The following is a 15613-nucleotide window of genomic DNA, read 5'->3' as shown; positions in this document are numbered from 1 at the left end:
TAGAAATGTGAAGACCCACAACTTTACTAATTTATGCCTGAGCCCAATAACTAACATACAGATGGGCTAATGGTGTTGTCTGGGGATATGGTGTCAGAGTTGGAAATAAGACTAGAAAGCTGGATCAGGGAAGAGAGTAGCTCCTAAATATGGAAAAAATATATAAATACTTTTTATATAAATATATAAAAAAATAAATACTTTTTATAAATGCTATACTATATTAATATTAACTGTAAACCCCATTGATCTGACCTGGGACCCAAACTAAACACAGGAGCCTGTGAAACCTCTGCACCCCTGTAGGTCTGAGCTTGCATTCTGTGGTCATAGCTAGGAACATTTTAGGCTGTACTCATATCAGGACCAGTCTTCCTCAAGTGGCATAGTATGTTGACCCAATCACCCTTTAGAGAGTGGGGCATTCCCTACCTTTGTATCTACCTAAAATCAACTTCCTAGATTTTTCCAAAATGGAGACTTAAAATTTCATCTGCTATATTCTTACCTTTAGGTTCCTGATTATTAAACAATTTGTTCTGCTTTATATGCTAATGCTTTTCAGCCATCAAATTGCAGATGCCAACATGAATTCCCTGGCCAGAGAACCTCATCAATTTGACCTGGATCCCCTCATCTCTAGAGCCCTGCACCACTAGAGCAAAAAGAAATAGCCTGGATTGACCTGCCAATGTCTATATCTAGCAGAGAAGCAATTATAGAAACCAGACCTTCCACCTTTTGCACCCCATAACAATCCTGGTTCCAAGCTCCCAGAGGGATAAAGAATAGGAAAGCTTCCAATGGAGAAGGTGTGATGAGGAACTCTGGTGGTAGGAATTGTGTGGAATTGTACCACTTTTTAAAAAATATTTTATTTTATTTATTTATTCCCTTTTGTTACCCTTGTTGTTTTATTGTTGTAGTTATTATTGTCATCGTTGTTCGATAGGACAGAGAGAAACGGAGAGAGGAGGGGAAGACAGAGAGGGGGAGAGAAAGATAGACACCTGCAGACCTGCTTCACCGCCTGCAGGTGGGGAGCCGGGGTTCGAACCAGGATCCTTATGCCGGTCCTTGTGCTTTGCGCCACCTGCGCTTAACCCGCTGCGCTACAGCCTGACTCCCGGAATTGTACCACTTTTATCCAACCGATGTGTTGATTATAATTAAATCAATTAAAAAAAAAAAAGAAAGAAGCCTTCACAAGTGGTGAAGGTCAATCTTGCCTGCTTTTTATCTTTCCCAGCCCCTCTCAATTTATCTTGTCCTACTCAATAAAATGGAAAAAAAATGTGGCCACCAGGAGCTGTGGATTCCTAGTGCAGGCACTGAGCCCCAGTGATAACTCTAGCAATAAATAAGTAAATAAATAAAAATAAACAAACAAGATTATAAAAAACAGAATGTGAAGATTAAGAAAATCCATCCCACCAACTAATTACAGGGGGGGAAAAAAGCCAAGAAAAAACTCTAATAAACCAGGTTTTGGATAAAACGTGAAAAACTAATTAACATGTTTGTCACTGAGATAAAACTCACAGCAGAAAAACACAATGGAAAGGGGAGAAGAGATGAGGTCCTGGGAAAGAAAAAATATCTGCCACAAAAATGAACCATCACTAAAAAGACAATCAACTGAATTGGAACTTTTTACACACTAATACATAAGACAAGGTAATAATAAATACAAATAGAGTGTATGAGAGAAAGAGCCTACAAGACTAAGCAATTAAAAAATCCATTAAAATGAGGTAGATTATGATCAAACTTTTCATAAGAGATTCAGATGGCCTATGGACATGAAAATAATGTTCAGTCACTCATTATAAAAGAAATGCAAATCAAGATGGCAATAAGTTAGCACTTGACACCTATGAGAATATCATACATTAGAATGGTATCATGCTGAGTGTGCCATAAGTTAGAAGGGAAAAACTCATACTGGGTAATTTCACTCAAAGATAGGTCAAAAGAAACAAAAGAAAGGAGGGGGCAGGTGATTGTGTACCTGGTAGAGTGCACATGTTATACATAATAACCTGGGTTCTAGTCCCCAGCCCCCACTTTCACAGGGAAATCTTCACAGGTGGTCAGTCAGAATTTCAGGTATCTTTCTGTCTCACTTTCTGCCTCTTCCTCCTCTCTCTCTCTTTTTTTAATCAAATAAAATAAAATCTATGAAAAAATTGCCACTGTGAGGTGTAGATTCATCATGTAAGCACTAGGAACACTGTGATCAATAACAACAAATAAATAATCAGTGAAGGGGTAAGCACAGTGTAAAAATAAGAATGGCTTTGTTATAACCCACCAAGATAAAAAAATATATATAGGAGGAGGCAAGAAGCAATTAAAAATTAGTTAAAGATCCAGTGCACTGCCCAAGGACCGGCTTAAGGATTCTAGTTCAAGTCCCTGGCTCCCCACCTGCAGAGGAGTCACCTCACAAGTGGTGAAACAGTTCTGCAAGTGTCTGTCTTTCTCTCCCCCTCTCTGTCTTCCCCTCCTCTCTCCATTTCTTTCTGTCCTATCCTACAGAACCACATCAATAACAACAAAAATAACTACAGCAATAAAATAACATCAAGGGTATTTTTAAAATTTTTTTTAACAAAAAGGGTATTTTAAAAAAATTTTAAAAATATTTATTTATTTTTATTTATTCCCTTTTGTTGCCCTTATTATTTTATTGTTGTTGTCGTTGTTGGATAGGACAGAGAGAAATGGAGAAAGGAGGGGAAGACAGAGAGGAGGAGAGAAAGATAGACACCTGCAGACCTGCTTCACCGCCTGTGAAGTGACTCCCCTGCAGGTGGGGAGCCGGGGTTCGAACCAGGATCCTTAAACCGGTCCTTGTGCTTTGTGCCACCTGCGCTTAACCTACTGCACTACAGCCCGACTCCCCAAAAGGGTATTTTTTTTAAATATTAAAAAAGAAGATCCAGTGCACTATGTTTGAGAAATTGTCACTTGGTTGCATGGTGTGGTATATAGACACTTATCATGGAGACATAAGGAACTGTACACAACATGTAACAATATTTTTTATATAAATCATTATTTTCCCCAGTAAAATAAATTAAAAAAATAGCAACTAGGGTGGTCAGGTGGTGGCCTACATAGTTGAGCATACATATTACCAGGCACAGGGATCTGGGTTCAAGCTTTTGCTCCTCACTTCCAATGTGGACACTTCTCGAGTAGTAAAGTAGGTATTTTTTTCTCTTCCATCTCAAAAGCTCCTTTCAACTTATGTCTGCCCTATCAAACAAAATAGAAAAATGAAAAAAATGGCCAACAGGAGCAATGGATTAATAGTGCTGGCACCAAGTCCCAGCAATGACTCTGGTGGCAATAAAAAATATAATAAATGGTAACTTATAAAACTTGAAGGAAATGACATTGTTGATATAAGTACTATAGATATGTAAAGAAGTTTACCAATATAAAAATCATAAAACTCTGAGTTTAGAAGTTTTAAGTCCACATCAACATTCTCCAACTCCTTCACCAGAAGCTCCCATAAATTAATATGACAAGGAAGTTCTGGATTATATGTGAAGAACAATAACAAGACTGTAGATAGGTATCTAATATATTAAAAGAATTAATTACAATTTGACAAGTAATGCTATTCAATAAAGAAGAAAACCACAAATGTTTCAACATGAATTAAATACACTGACTAGTATACATGTGGAAGAAACCTATAAAATGATTTATTATAATTTAGTCAGCTTGTTACTTAATTAACAAATGTAGTATACTAATATATTATGATACAAGTATTATATCATAAGAGGAGTACTACTGGGTGGCTGGTTTATGAACACTAAAACAGAGAGGGGCAGTGATATATTTGGTTAAATACATATATCACCATGTACAAGAATTCAGGTTTAAGTCCCTGCTGCTTCCCACCTGCAGTGATTAGTGAAGCAGGGCTACAGGTGTATTTCTGTCTCTCTTCCTCTCTGTCTCTTCATTCCCTCTCAATTTCTTTCTGTGTTGTCAGGTAAATAGGAAAGAAAAAAAAAAAAAGGCTGCCAGTTACAATGGATTCATAATGGTGACACCAAGTCTGAGATCATCCTGGAGAAAAAAGAAAGAAAGAAAGTTTGAATAGTATTTATTATTAATTCCATGATTATTATATAATTAAAAAATAAAGATGTTCAAATAACTTGAAAATGGTAAGCTATAATATTAACAAATAAACCTAAGGAACGAATTATATTGAGGTAAGAAATTCAATCCAAAATAAAGATAAAAGGAAATGGAAAAAATAGAAAATATTGGCCAATAAATATAAAGTTTATTATTTCCTAAATAAGAAAATGTATGTTACCTACACACTTTTGCCACCTCTGGCCAACTAGAATCTCAAGGAAACCTGAAATGTGTTGGGAACAAACAGAATGGGGAGATTTAGAAAATCCATCCCACCAACAAATAAAGAAAAAAAAGCCAAGAGAAAATTATAATAAACCAGAGATAATAACATTTTTTGGGATATAACTTGAAAAACTAATTAACATGTTTGTTGTTGAGATAAACTAATAGCAGAAAAACCACAATGGAAAGAGGAGTAGAGATGAAACCCTGAGAGAGAATAGGAGTCAAAACCAAAAAGCAAGGAAAGAACCAAAATCCAAAATAGATAAACTAAGAACAGCCAAAGTAAATGCCACAATAGCCAGACAAAGTAACACAAAAGCAGAGCTAGGAGCCACAATAGCTGAATAAGCCCACAAAATAAATGAACTAAATATGACACTAATCAAACAAAAAGCTATAGTAGCTGGACAAAAAAAAAAAAAAAAAAAAAAACAGCTGAACTAACAAATAGTGTTGAGGGACTTCAGCAGAACAATGAAAAAAAGAATCAGTAAGTATGAAGATGAATCAAGAAAAAATAAGAATGACAGACCTAAAGAAGAGGTTAAAGGACAAAGAAAACAACATCACAAACATGTATGATGCCTTAAATTGGAACAACATTGAATCATTGACCTGCAGGGGGGGTTGGGGGGGAACACATATTGACAAAATAGTAGCAGATAACTTCCCCCATATGAAAAATGAGAAACATGTAAAGATATAAGAAACTCAGAGATTACCAACAGTAATTTCTCCAGGGATGCACACACCAAGACACATATAATCAAACTGGAAAAGACGAAAGATAAAGAAAATATGTTATCTTCATGCTGTGTGAGTTCCCTAACTTGAATAGTTTCCATCAAACTTCATAAAAATTGTATTTTTCTTCTGCATATATGGAAAATTTTTTCTTGTCATATCTTAATAGTGTGTGCTTCAGCACTTAGATTATTGGACCGATTATAAAGTTACATATTTAGATGGAATCTTTTACATTAATTATATAAATGATGAAAGTTTTCATAAAATCTTAGTTAACTGGCATAGTACAGGCTTTCATGATAAACAGACTGAGAATTATAAATCTTTCAAAATCAATATGATATGTAGCCAGATAATAACAATGAAAAAATCTGCAGTAGAATTATCTTACTTATACTTTTTCAAAGGAGCAAACTGTTAAATGAGTAGGCAGAGGTAGTTTTCAAGTCTTATAAGTGCCATATGGTAGAATAATGTAGATTGGAACATCCTAGTGATATTTAAATACTGCTTTGCTTTCTCCATCTTGTGTTCTTAAAATAATTATCTACTGACATCCCAAAGAAGTGAAATATAATATGTAATTACTGAAAATATTATAGTGTTATGAATAGAAGGTTAAAAATACCAAATCATCATATATATATTATAAGATTTTGGCAATTTAGTTTCTCTTTTCTACTCAATTACCCAATTTTCAGAATAAGTGCATATAAATTTTAAATAAAATAGTTAATCTCATTTAAAACTTTATAGATTAAGCTAATAAAATTGCCTCACTGAAAATTTTCATTTATCTTAAAATTGTTACTTGTTGGAATGAACACCCTATGAATTTTGAAATAGACCTAAACACTTAAAAACAGATAATGTGATTTATAGTAGTCAAATAGAATTTTCAGAAAACACAGGATAATAGGACAGCAATAAAGAAAGACTATTATAATCTCAAAAAAATAGATATTAACAAGTTCCTTACTTCCCATAATTGTATACTAACAATTCAAGTTCCATGAGCTAAAAGCTAAGGTATTTATTTATATCTGTATTCTTTTATTTGGTGTTTTATTTGTCCTACAAGAAAGTCAATATATCTTTTAGTACATATGAAATTTGCTGGAATTAATCTCAATAAAGAATGCTTAAGTCCTTATGTAAGAAACAATTACGTAAAAAATCGATAACAAATATCATATAAAGCAAAGAAATATTATTGGATGAGTCTTGTAGGACCTATAATGAGGAAAGTCGGGCTGTAGCGCAGCGGGTTAAGCACAGGTGGCGCAAAGCACAAGGACCAGCATAAGGATCCTGGTTCAAACCCCGGCTCCCCACCTGCAGGGGAGTCACTTCACAGGCGGTGAAGCAGGTCTGCAGGTGTCTATCTTTCTCTCCCCCTCTCTGTCTTCCCCTCCTCTCTCCATTTCTCTCTGCCCTATCCAACAACTACTACAACAACAATAATAACTACAACAATAAAACAAGAAGGGCAACAAAAGGGAATAAATAAAATAAAATATTAAAAACAAATTAAAAAATAAGACCTATAATGATAGAGCAATTAGTAGTGAATTTAACCTTAACCTTGGACACTGAACAACTTTTCAGGTCAGTAAAACCATGAAACACTAGAAATTTTCTCATGAAAGACTTGAGAATTTGCAGAATAAGCATATAAGTAGGTCTTAAATTGTGTTTTTGTATTTTGATTTAGGTTTGTTAACAGGTTATGATCTGTTTGTTACTGAATTATGTTACAATGATAAGAAATCTGCTTAACTTTGTAGGAGTGATAGTATGTGCACTCTACCAGGTGATCCACTATCTGGTCCCATCTTTGTTAGAATGATGATTTCATGTTTTAAATATTATACATGGCCTGTCTTTCTCTGAGTAACTGAAAAAATATAAAACATCACACAATGCTCAGTTTTGCAGGGAAAGGAAGGTTAGCTATTGGGTAAGCTTTGACTTCATATTACCATTGACAACAATAAGGTTCCTTCACTCCATCTCTCACTCCACCTCTATAAAATGAAATTCAATTACATATATATTTATTGGGTTGCAATGTAAGAATGCCGTCCAACTATATAAACAAGTGTTGAGCTCATTTATCACTTTCATTCTTACATTTGCAACCCAATACCTTACCTTTCACTGTCTGGCCTCTTGACTTGACTTTTAAAAATATTACCCTTGTTGTGCAGAGCACAGAATTTGGCAGAAAATAGAAACTAAAATAAGAAAATGTACCATATTCTAACCAATATGACAGTGGACTATCAGGTTATGTTTTCTTTTTGCATCACCATCATAACTAAAACTACAACATACATGGAAAAAAACAGCAGAGAAATGAGTTTGAAGCTCCAACAAACTAACAAAACAGAAACAAATGCCAGTATCCAGAACAGACACTAATGTCAAAAGTAAAAATCCACTCCCCTTTCAGTTCTGTACCACTTGGCCATCATCCCACCATCTGTCAATCATCTGTTTTACTGGATTCTCACTACTATCACAGGCCTGGCCCATTTGATTATTTCTTTTGCTGCCTCTGATCCTGGTTGCATCTCTTCCACTATTTCCCATTGTCACCTGAATACCTTAGTTGCAGGCAGCCAGTTACCTGTCAGTAACAAGTGGCACCTCCCCTGCTGCTACCCATTGTAATCTATTCCCTGACAAACTTGTTGCCTGGCTACCTCTGCAGTTGCACCCCTGGTGTGCCCTGCCACTACAAATTTAAAACAGTGGGGAGGGGAAATAGTGAAACAAAAGTCCTAAGTTTCTTGACTGAAACTGCTCCCTGGAATCAAGGAGCCCCAGACCTCACATTTTGTCTGAATGCTTTGTTTTTGTTTTTTTCATATATATTGATGGGCCAAGATAGTAGTAACTTGAAGAAAACAATAAATTCAACACTTATATAGATACTGTGATGAAGCCTTCCAGCTATAGTCCTAAGAATGCTGCCTGAATTGAACAAGTCTGTGGAAGAGGTCTGCAACAAATTCAGAGACATATCAATAACAGTTTCTGAGAAATGCAAATTACAGTGATTGAGCTGAAGCACACACTCACACACACACCACCACCACCACCACCACCACCACCACCAAACAACAAATGGCAACACATGAAAGAAGACAGATGCCACAACTTGAAATAGAGAGCAGGAAGACAAGTTATGCTGGGCTACTGCTGTGGTCAGGAGAGAGGATCCAGGAATTCATGACAGCATGGTAATAGAATTCTTTATTCACACAGGAACGCCCCAGAGTCAGGGTGTGATCACAGCAGGTTAATCCACATGGCTCCAAACCACGATGGCTACCCCCTGCTCTGCATGCCAGCCCTTCTCCAGGTCTGGACATGAGAGAGAAAAGAGAACAAAACCAGGAACAGAAGTGGGTTTTAGCAGATAAAACTGGAAGTGAAAAGTCAGGAATGGAGATGGCTAGGAAAGGGGGTGGAAAGAGGCAAAAGGCATGCTGGGAAGGTGGAAGCATCCTTACCAACTGTTGTGACAGTTTTAACTTGTGAGATTAATATACCCTGTAGGCAGGTCAGGTCTCCAGGTAGAAAGAAGATAGATCAGGCAAAAATGATTATAAATAGGCCATACTATCAGCAATGCATCATGGAACAAGGGGAGCTGGTTTAATTCCCGACATCTCCCCCTTTCTTTTTATCTAATGACCATAGTATCAGGAATGCAGGGTGTTTTGTGAGGCAGGGAGTCTGATAGGATAAGACACACCTTTGGGGTTACTACTGTCCTTCCTTGCTCAAGCTCTCAGAAGAGAGGGACTAACAGGATAGACACACTCCTCAGGTTCAAGCCTTGCCAAGCTCAATCACATTCTCACAATTCCCTGACATCTTCCTTTTTCTTAATGACCATATATAAATTGGCCAATGTCTGTAAAAGACTCCATTTCTGTCAGGGGAATAGCAGTGTTTGGGTGAACAGAAACCTTTTGGGCAGAAACCTGAATGATATCATGCAGGCATTTTCAAAAGAGCTGGAATAAGACAGGAATAAGTAAGAGTAGCAAGGGACAGCGTGAGACTGAAGAGAAGCCTGGTAGGCAGAAAAGGGCTGCCTGATGGGCAGAGAGGGTGAGGCCTAACTGTGAAGGGGTGTCTCCTGCCGACAAAGGGCAGGGCCTAACAGCAAGGAGGCATTTCTTGCCTTCAAGGGGAAGGCCTGGCAGTGATGGAGCATTTCCTACCTCTGAGGGCAGGGACTAGCAGGTGAAGGGATATGGCCTGATAAGCGAAGGAGCTTGTTGACTGCCAGGCAAAGGGGCTCGTGGCCTGCCAGGCAAAGGGGATATTCAGTGTTGTAGAGTCCTAGGTCAGCTGGATGCAAAGTCCATGGACTGCTGCAGTCAGTCTTTGAGAAACCCAGCAGCATAAAGGGAAGCTGCTGTAAAGTTGTGTAAAGTGTCCAAGAGGTATACCAGCAAGTCTGATAGAAGTGTCAGTCCAATGCCAATGAACAGGGGAAGAAATACTGCATGTCTATCTCAGTGGGGAAGGACAGCCAATGGAACTTTGCTTTTCTGTAGAGAGTGTGCTAGGACTGCCAAAAAGTGGCAGGCAAAGAAGAAGCAGGAAGGGCAGACAGTAATGGGTGAGAAAAAGGCAGTAAGAAAGTTCTGTCCCTGGAGTCTGCGAATCAGGTTCTCTAGATCATGTCAGGTCACATCATGTTTTTTTTTGGGGGGCGGAGGGGGCACTGTAGTCATGCCATCTAGTGGTCAATGTCAGAGTGTGCAGGGGTCCAGATGGTTTTCAGAGATTCCTATGAAAGAAATATAAATAAATCTGCTTCCCATGGTTAGCAGGGAGTCTGGTTCAAATTTTTATAAATTTTAAAAGAGGTTTAATGTAGTTAGTGCCTTAGCCAACTAAATATTGGGGGGATATATCTCCTTTTTTTTTTTAATTAATTGGGCCTAGGTATTTGGCGGGCCTTCTCAACAACCGTTTGTCTTTGGGGGTTGTAAGGGATGTCTGTGGCATGGGTGATGTTATAAAGGAATAAAGCTTTTAAATTGTTGGCTGACAAAGGCAGGCCTATAGTGGCAAAATGAGATACACCAATTAAGTGTAGAAAAATATGTGAATATTGTTGTTAATTTACATAAGTTGTATATAGGGGAAGTTCTAATATAGTTTAATATCTTACCATATGAGCAAATGCTTTTTCATGTGAAGACTTGACAGCTGTAATTCACTTACTTGTGAAAAAAAAATAAAACTTGTAACAAGTTAGAAGTTTACTATTATTATTGTTAACTCGATGATTATAATTGGTTTAAGTATCTATATAATTTTGGAAGGCCTTTCTAGTATGATTTTAAGGTTGTCTAAAAAATTTAAATCAATAAAGTGTGGAAAGGTAAAGAGAAGAACCATTGTTAGAAGCCTCAAAAATGGGAATCATTAGCATAACCATTATGTGACCTATCATTCACCTGGGCTGGTTCAACCTTTTTAATTGATAAGGTATATGAGAACTTTACATATCAGTAGCGTCTTTTCTACCTTTTTTTACACCCTTTTAAGAAGAAGAAACACCCTACATGTGTGCAGGATCTTAAGACCAGGATTAGTTAAAATATATTGATTTTAAACTAATTTTTACCTTAGACTTTAAAAAACTCAGGTTACTTAGAGAGTTAACACATGTTAGTGATATATTGATTTTAAACTAATTTTTACATTAGACTTTAAACAAACTCAGGTGAGTTAGAGAGATAACACATGTTAGTGACAATTTTTTTTAGAACATTCACAATGTCAGATTGATGCCAGATTTGTGTGGATTAATTTCCACAAGATCACAGGGCACTTTTGGGGGCTCTCCAAAAATGTCCTGTATAGAGACTTTGTATTTTAATTTTGGAAATGATGAATTGTCACATTAAATATTAAGACTTTCACCTTAACTACTCAGTTACTTTAGCAAATTAATTTTACATATACAAGAATTGTGTTGAAAACTCCTTCATTTAACTCTGCCTGGTAAGACTATAGCTTCAAAGTTACACTTTTAACCTTAAAGTTAATGTTTACCAAACTTGAAACACACACATGACATGTAGTCTATAACACACAGGAAGAGAAAAACTCAGAGTTTTTCTCTCAGAGAGAGCAAGGGTGTGGAAGAGAGAAGCAGTAGGGAGGCTTTGTTTTGTGGTTCTGTGACCCAGATTTTTTATAACCCACCATGTAGTATTATGGGTCCTGGGGTGTGTCCTGCAAGCAGTCCTCTTGCAGTGTTTCTTATTCATCAGGGATAGCAGTGCCATCATGAGGGTATTGCTGGAAATGGTAGGCATAATGCCAGACAGGTTTTGAGTAATACTGCAGAAACATACATGCAGAATCCCTCCCCATGGTCAATAGGGGGTCAGGCCCTTTCCAAACTTTAACAAGTGGGTCTGTCCATTTGACCTTAGTAGCTGAGAGGGTAAATGTTGTTTGCAAATGAAAAATAATAGGTTGATTTGAGTTTTTATAAATATTAAAGAAATTTAATGTAGTTAAGGCTTTTGCCAGCTGGATATTGGAGGGGTATATTCCACTTTTTTCTTTATGTAATTGAGCCTTCAGGGTTTGATGGGCCCTCTTGACAATGCCTTGTCCCTGTAGATTATAGGGAATGCCTGTAGTGTGACTAATGTTCCAGAGGGAACAAATGTCTTTAAATTGTTTGCTGGTAAAAGCATTCCCATTGTCTGTTTTGTGTTGAAGATGTATACCCATTACAGCACAACAGGAGAGCATATGGATTGTAAGCTTTTTAAAGCTTTCTTAAGTCTGAGCTGTAGCCCAAATACATTTAGGAAAGATATCAATTGAGACAAACACATATTTTTGTTTGCCAAAGTTGGGTAAGTAGGTGACATCTATTTGCCAAAGAACATTGGCTTTTAAGCCTCAGGGGTTAACCCCAAGAGTTTGAACAGCAGGTTTCTTGATTAGACCTACACAGGAGGAACATGTAGGAAGAACATGTTTCAACTGTGCCAGAAGAATATCAGGAAATCAAGCTCGAAGGCCTTTAAGATTAAGATGGGTTAAGGAATGAAAGTCAGTAGGATTAGAGACAGAGGCTAGGAGAGGAGGTTGAGGTTGTCAGCTGCAGCATTCCTTTCATACAGGGGAGCAGGAAGAGGGCTGTGAGAATGAAGGTGTTGAACATACAGTGGTTGGGTTTGAGAACAGAATATAGAGGCAATTTGAATTAAGAGAGGAGAAAGTGGGTTGTAATCAATTCTCACATAAGAATGAGCAAGCCATGGAAGTAAGTTAACACTATACATACTATCAGAAAAAAAATTTTGAAGGTTCTGGTACAGCTATAAGGCTAGGAGAAAAGCATAGAGTTCTTTGTACTGAGAGGAGTTATCAGGAAGCTCAGTAAAGAGAGACATGGGACATTGTTTATCTGTATAATATATAAGGGCAGCAGCTCCCTTCTTGCCACCATCAGTAAAATTTGTGGGAGCAAACAGGATAGGATCTTGAGAAAAAAAGTTTAGATACTAGTAGATGCAAAAGAGGTAAAGAGGCTGTCAATATATTAGAAGGAAAAGGATTATCTAATTGTCCTGGAAAATCCATTAAACTTATGGCAAAATGAAAATAGTGGCATATGAGCCACTCTGAATCTGTGAGAGAAAAAGGAAGAATAATTGAATCCAGCTCTTTTCCTAAGACCGAGGTAGACCTGCTTCAGCCTTGACGAACCATTGATGCTAAGGCATCAATCTAGGTAAGAAGTCTTGGAGCTCCCACTACTGGCATATGAAGCCATTTGAGAATGCCATGATTCTGCCACAGTGCCCTATTGGGACTATGTGTAAGCTTGATAGAGCTTAGGGAGAACTACCCCCATCCTTGGATGGAGGTCTGAGAAGATACCCTCTTAGTTAGTCTCTCTCAACCGAGGTGAGCAAAGGGGAGAAGTGTTGGGACTATGTGTAAGCCTGATAGAGCTTAGGGAGAACCACCCTTGTCCTTGGATGGAGGTCTGAGAAGATAACCTCTTGGTAAGTCTCTCTCAACCAAGGTGAGCATAAGGGGGGAAACTCAGACTTAGTTCTTTCCTTCCTGACTCTCAGGCCCACAGAAACCCCAATACTTCCCTCCATTAACTGCAGGCCACATAGCCACAGATTCACTTATTCAAAGTCACCTTCTGGTCACAGAAGAACACACCTTATCACACACTTCATCACACACCTCAGACCCCAGACAAGATAAATTCCAAACTATATGACCTCTTGATATCCATCTTCTCTCTGGCTCACCCTATGGGTTTAACCCCTATGCTTCTCTCAAATACCTTTGGATAATTAAGTTGCTTGTGTCATGGAGAATAACTGTCTTGTATCTCATAAATTCCTGTCATCCCAGCCCCCTACCTTAGGGGCATGCTGACCATTAAGAAACCTGTAATTTCTGACATATTTCAGTAATAATTCCCTTTGTTTTTCTATTTAACTCATGTCCACCTTGCTAATAAACGAGTTCTGATTTCTGAGTTAATATGCAGAGGAGCTCCCTGGTGTCTTTTACTTCGTGTCACCCCTGTTGTGAGCGAGAAAAAACCAATCCATTACCTTTCCCCTGGAGATCACCCCACCAGAGAAACCTGACAGAGAAGCTCGGACTTAGTTCTTTCCTTCTTGACTCACAGGCCCACAGAAACCCCAATACTTCTTCCCATTAACTGCAGGCTACATGGCCACCTACTTTAATATTCAGTTACTCAAAGTCACCTTACCTTCTGATCACAGAACACACCTTATCACACACTCCATCATACACCTCAGACCCCAGACAAGAGAAATTCCAAACTATATGGCCTTTTGATATCCATATTCTCTCTGGCTCACCCTACTGGTTTAACCCCTATGCTTCTCCCAAATACCTTTGGATAATTAAGTTGCTTGCATCATGCAGAATAACTGTCTTGTATCTCATCAATTCCTGTCATACCAGTCCCCTACCATAAGGGCAAGCTGATCATTAAGAAACCTGTAATTTCTGACATATTTAAATAATTCCCTTTGTTTGGTTTTCTATTTAACTCATGTACACCTGCTAATAAATGAGACCTGAGACTTAAGTTCTGAGGTCTGAGCACGCTGCAGGTCTCCCTGGTGTCTTTTTTTCATCCCGTTGTGAGTGAGAAAGAACCGGTCCGTTACTTTTTCCCCTGGAGATCACCCCGCCAGAGACCCCAACAGCACCCCACCACTGTGGGAGTGGAGGTAAAGATTAGAATATTTACTGGAGAGGAGGGGGAGAGTAGAACCAGGTGCATTTCCTGGAGAGCCTGGTTAACCCTTTCCACTGCCAAGGAGGCTTTGGGAGTTAATGTACTGTTTGAGGAGGGCTGTTTGTTTTATTTTAACAGATCAAACAGGGGTTGGAGGCAACTAGTGGGGAGATAAAGATACTACCTAAGCCAATTTAAGTTTCTAAGAAAAAAATTGTAAAGAAGCAAAACTGAGATTAGAAGGAAAAGTAACAGAAGTCTTTAGGGGACCAATCTACATTATAGAAATAACTGAGCCTAAGAAAGATATTTGAGGAATTAGCTGTACCTTCTCAGAAGCTATATTAAAGGCTGTTTTTCTTTAAGGCAGGGATAAGAAAATCACACAGGGCAGAGAGATCTATATCTAATTTCCCCCATATTAAGATGTCATCCATATAATGAAAAACCTTAAGGCCCTTATGAATGTATGGGAAAAGGGCAGATTTAACAGCCTCTTGACAAACTGTAGGACTATTGGCCATGCCCTGGGGCAGTACCACACATTAAAATCTATTGGCAGGGCTGGTGTTATTAAGAGAAGGAACAGAGAAGGCAAAAATTTTACAATCTGTGGGTGCAAAGGAATAGAGAAAATTCAATCCCATATATGAATATCTATGATTGGAATTCCCATGGGAATTGCAGAAGCAAAAGGCAAACCCCTTTGGGGGAATCCCCAAACCTGCATGATTTTATTAACTTCATGGAGATTTTGGAGGAGGTGCCATTTTCCTGAGCGCTTTTTAATCACAAAGACAGGAGTATTCCATGGGCTCTGTGAATGGTGAATGTGTCCCAAGGGCAACTGCTCCTGGAAGAGCTTTTAAAATTTTTTATCCTATCCTAGTCAAAGGCCACTGTGCCACAGGCTTTTTAGAAAGCCAATCTAAGCAGGGAGTTCAGTTACGAACAGTGGCAGTTAGTATTGGGAGTGCTGATCAGATCTAGAAGTCTTGCAGGAGTGGGTATGGTGCCCTGCAGAGGCGTCTGAGGATATTACTACATGAAGAGATTCCAGAAGATCTCTGTCCAGTAAGTTTGTGCTAATATCAGCTACCAAAGGATGAAAGTGTCCGGTAGTCCTGTTGGGGTATTCCCACACAAGTGAATCTC

General features: G+C 38.1%; 1 long non-coding RNA gene across 1 annotated transcript in view; it reads right to left on the bottom strand.

Moving 5' to 3' along the window:
• Positions 1-15613, bottom strand: part of LOC132539775 (uncharacterized) — a 335788-nt gene that overhangs the window by 189478 nt on the left and 130697 nt on the right. The window contains exon 2 of the long non-coding RNA XR_009551073.1: positions 13961-13980. This is a non-coding gene — a long non-coding RNA (uncharacterized LOC132539775). The remainder of the gene's footprint in view (positions 1-13960; positions 13981-15613) is intronic.

This window comes from Erinaceus europaeus, chromosome 8, assembly GCF_950295315.1.
Source record: "Erinaceus europaeus chromosome 8, mEriEur2.1, whole genome shotgun sequence".
Classification (NCBI taxonomy): Eukaryota; Metazoa; Chordata; class Mammalia; order Eulipotyphla; family Erinaceidae; genus Erinaceus; species Erinaceus europaeus.
This window is presented reverse-complemented; position numbering and strand designations above follow the sequence as displayed.